The sequence below is a fragment of the Arachis hypogaea genome, chromosome 1, assembly GCF_003086295.3.
Source record: "Arachis hypogaea cultivar Tifrunner chromosome 1, arahy.Tifrunner.gnm2.J5K5, whole genome shotgun sequence".
NCBI classification, from domain to species: Eukaryota; Viridiplantae; Streptophyta; class Magnoliopsida; order Fabales; family Fabaceae; genus Arachis; species Arachis hypogaea.
In genome coordinates, this window is record NC_092036.1 from 47,168,330 (window position 1) to 47,173,369 (window position 5,040).

Genomic DNA, 5,040 nt, shown 5'->3' on the forward strand with positions numbered 1-5,040 from the left:
AAACAAGGTCGAATCTTTTGGTTCAGAGAACGGTGCTTCTTTAGATTCTAGCCTATTACAACAGAGACCCTAATCTCCCTGGAAATTGGCTGAACTGGTATCTCAAGAAGTCCCCAACAAAGTCGTGGATTAACCATTTGAGAGATGTATAAACATAGCTGTTGGCTCGTGCTTTCCTTCCAAGTATTCACACGAACCCAAGTAGACACGGGTGTTTGTCAGGCACGTTTATCTTAATGTGACGAATGGAGCTAATTTTTCTGATCATCCTATTAACCACAATGAAGATCGGATATACATCTTAGAGATAGATCAAACACGGATCGAAGAAGAAACAATAGTACTTTTATTAATTCATAGGACTCAACAGGGCTCCTCCCCTTAACCTAGAAGGTTTAGAAACTCATACTAAAGTAAAAACACAATGTAAAACTCGAAAATAGCATAAAATTCTCTGTTGTCTATGAAAAATACACTTTAAATGCTAAACAGATGACTAGTAAGGGTAAAATAGTCTATTTAGTGCTAAAATCCACTTCTGGGGCCCACTTGGTGAATGTTTGGGCTGAGCTTTGATGAGATCCACGTGCTATGAGGTCTCTTGGGCATGGAACGCCAACTAGAAGGTCCTCTTTGGGTGTTTGTACATTGGTCTCTGCTCTTTGGGCGCTTGACGCTTGGAAAGGGGCAGGAAGCTGGCGTTGGACGCCAGTTTTGAGCCTTCTAATTTGAAAAAAAGTATAAACTATTATATATTGCTGGAAATCTCTGAAAGTTAGATTTCCATAGCCATTGAGAGCGCTCCATTTGGACTTCTGTAGCTCCAGAAAAGCTCTTCCAAATGCAGGCAGGTCAGATCTGGACAGCATCTGCAGTGCTTTCTCTGTTTCGAAATCAGACTTCTGCTCCAGCTCCTCAATTTTAGCCAAAAATTACCTGAAATTGCCCAAAAATTCATATTAGAATAAAAAAATGTGAATTTAACACTAAATCCTATAAAAACTAAATACAAACTACTAAAAACTATATGAAAATGATGTCAAAAAGCGTATAAAATATCCGCTCCTCACATTTCAAGCAAACTATATTCAAGTGGGCTTAAAGATATAAGTTTTACCCACGGAAATGATGTGATGAATAGTGGTGACTTAGGAAGGGAGATATTCAATGGCTTTGGCAATGTAAGCTTCACTCCCTCGACTCCTTATTGATTACTTCCACCTCTTGACAAGCTTCCTCACTTTCTACTTGTTTGTAAACTTCTTCCAACTCTTTCTCATTGCTTAAGCCATGTCTTGGAGGTTGTGCATAGTCCTCCTCGACATCAATCTCAAACCCAATAGAAGAAGGCTCAACAAGATCACTAACGTCACTAGTTGGTGCGAAATCATCCTTAATGATGGGGCTTGCTGTAACAACCCAGTTTTCGAGTACGTGAGATCTTTCTTGAAGACACAGAGTTCTCTGGAAGATTAGTGAAGGGAACACCTCATCTATATAATCAAGCATCTCAATTATCATTGTCATTATGTCATCTTTAAGCCAGAATCTCTTTTGAGGCAAGCTCGACAACACGGTCATAGAGAACCTAATTTTTGAACCGCATCGGTCCTTCTGTAATTAGTCTCAGTTTGATGAACCGGGCTCAATTCATGAGAGAAGAAGGATAATAGTATAATATTATCATTATATTAGTACTATAAGCTATTTGAATGATATTATAAGGTTACCTGGTCTATTTTAGTTAAAAATAGGAAATCGGTTTAACCGGGTTCACAGTTTACTGATGCAGCTTAGCACCAACACTCTCTGATGACTTTAGCAATGCTAAAGCCTCATCATACATGTTATACTCCCATATTAAATATGTTACTAGTGTCATTCATGCTAGTAGCTCAGAAAAGAATTTTTAGAGATGTTTTTACGAGTGTTCCGATATATCTAGTTTTATTAGTTATACACCTGAGATATTTTAATATTATTTTAATCCACCTCCAAGCCAACCAATCACAACTCACCTTACACCCCCAAGACACTCCAAGGCTGATCATTTGCTCCCTTTGGCCAAAATTGAAAAGAGAGAAAACTTCATGAACACTTAATCTTCAAAGCTTGATTTCTTCTTAACTAAAACTCAAATCAAAATTTCAATCTGACCAAAATGATCCTCTCTTCTTTCTCTTCATAACCATGTAACTTATCAAGGCTGGAAATTAGGTGAGATGGCTGTCTCCTTCCCTCTTCAATTCAGTTTTCAAGGAAAACCATGCTAAATATGTGTTTTCTTGTTGTTCTTCCTTAGATCTCTTGCTTAGCTTGACTTGTGGGTTAAAGATCTTCAATTTCCAGAAATTTTAAGGTGAGGATATCCTTCCTAAGCTGCTGTTGAAGTTTTGGTCAGTTGATGGTCTTGGGTTTTAAAGTTGTTCTTGATTGGATTTAGGAGAAAAAAGTGCTTTAAGAACACTTCAAAGAGTAACTGGATTTAGAGAAGCAAATCAAGGTAGGGTTTGGTAAACGTAATCTTGATTAATTTTGTTTGAGTTGTGTGATTATGATATGGTTTGGTTATGCTTGAAATTGATTGTTTATATGAGTGATTCTTATTGAAATTTGGTGAAAATTTGATGAAATTTGATGATATTCAAGCTATGAATGCATGTTCTTGTGGCTGATGGAAAACAAAACCCTAACCATTAAATTGGGGTTCAATTTGTGTTAAAATAAAGTAGAAAAGATCGGGTTTTAGTGGCTACTAATTTATTATAAATTATGGTAAAAATCGGTTACTGAAAAGATTAAAAACGGGTGAAAACAGAGAAAGAATCTGAAGAATTTACGAAGAACATAAAGAACACTTTGAGTGTGGTGAAGAAAAATGAAGAACACCTTTTTTATCCATAAAAGGGCAAGGAAGTAAATATTTTGGTGTTCGAGGGGGTTATTTTGTGATTTCTAAAAGTTAGGGTGGTTAAAGTAGAAATATTAAAAGTTACGGGTGGTTAAAAGTGAATTTATATGACTTTTAGGGTAAGAAAAGGTAAGTCTCAGAAATTTAATGTTAAAATAATAAATAATAATAAAATATTAAATAATAATATTTAATTAAAAATAATATTTTAATAAAATTAATAAAATAATGCGAAAAGGCAATTTTTCGTAAAAGTTTTAGAAAGACAACTTTGAGCTCAGAATCTCATAATTACCTTCATAAAACACTTAGGGAGTGGTAATAACATATTAGTGAGGTAAAGACAAAGGAAAGATAAAAAGTTGAAGAAAAGATAAAAATCGAAGAAAAAGTCTGTAAAGTTTTAATGACAGAAAACAATAGAGATTAGTAAATGAACTAGGAGCAACATAGTTAGTTCTTAAGTTGCGCCTAGGGTTAGGTATAATATGAAAAGTTAAATTGTTTTAGTATAGATTTAATGAACCTATACTTGGGACAGACTAACTATTCATACCGAAATTTATAGAAGCCATAAATACATACGTTAAACCAAGAAACCAGAGTAGAGTAAAGAGACTAAGAGAAAAGAGTAACCAGAGCAGAGTAAAGAGACTAAGAGAAAAGAGTAATCAGAGCAGAGTATAGAGAGAAAGAGAGAAGAATAGTAAAACCCACGAACGGATAATTGGTTAAATACGGAAGTACCCACAAACTGAATGATCATTGGTCTCAGGGAAACCTACGAACTGTTAACTATTTTATATTCGGAAAGAACCCACGAATTGATAATCATTGATTACAGGAATAACCCACGAACTGAGGATCTATGTTTTGTTGTGTATTGATCTCGGGGATAACCCACAAATTGAGGATCGCATTTGTTGTGTATTAATCTCGGGGAAAACCCACAAAGTGAGGATCGTTGTTTTATTTGTGTGTTGATCTCGGGGATGCCCATGAATTAAGGATCACTGTTTTCCCTTGTGCGTATATTATGGGGTCAAACTTTGCGCCGACTTCTGGTAGTCACGAAGGAGTGGTATTCTTAACCACCGCTGCATATGCACGACGGACACAATGGAAAGCCATATCTAGGACTAGTTCCTAGGTAATATCGGGATGCAGGGTGTAAACTGACACGTAAGCTCATGGCCTTCATACGACAGACATGCATCATACTTGGTTGTGCATTTCCTCTGTTATGATTGTTGAATGAATGTATGCTTTGTTTGTTTGTATTCTATTCTCTGTATTTGTGTTTTATTTTCTTGTATTCTTTTCTTCGTGTTTTGCTTTCTATTTTTTCTATTTTCTCTATTTATCTGTTTCTTCTATTTACTGCTTCTCTGTATTTTGCTATTCATCTGCTAAACAACATAGAATTAATGAACTTAACTAATAACCCCTGCCCTACTGATGAGCAGATATTTTATACGCTTTTTGGGGGTATTTTCATATAGTTTTAGTAGGATTTAGCCACTTTTTAGTATATTTTTATTAGTTTTTGTGAAAAAATTATATTTCTAGACTTTACTAGTATATTTTTATTAGTATATTTTTATTAGTGTTTTTCTGTGATTTCAGGTATTTTCTGGCTGAAATTGAGGGACCTGAGCAAAAATCTGATTCAGAGGCTGAAAAATGACTGCAGATGCTGTTGGATTCTGACCTCCCTACACTCGAAGTAGATTTTCTGGAGCTACATAACTACAAATGATGCAATCCCAATTGCGTTGGAAAGTAGATATCCAGGGCTTTCCAGAAATATATGATAGTTTATACTTTGAGCGAGTTTTGATGACGTAAAATGGCGTCAAAACGCCAGCTCTCTGCCCTTTTCTGGTGTCAAAACGCCAGAACTGGCATAAAAGTTAGAGTTAAACGCCCAAACTGGCACCAAAGCTGGCATTTAACTCCAGGAATAGCCTATGCACGTGAAAGCTCCAATGCTCAGCCCAAGCACACACCAAGTGGGCCCCAGAAGTGGATCTCTGCACTGCCTATCTTAGTCTACTCATTTTCTGTAAACCTAGGTTACTAGTTGAGTATAAAAACTACTTTTAGAGATTTATTTTGTACCTCATGAC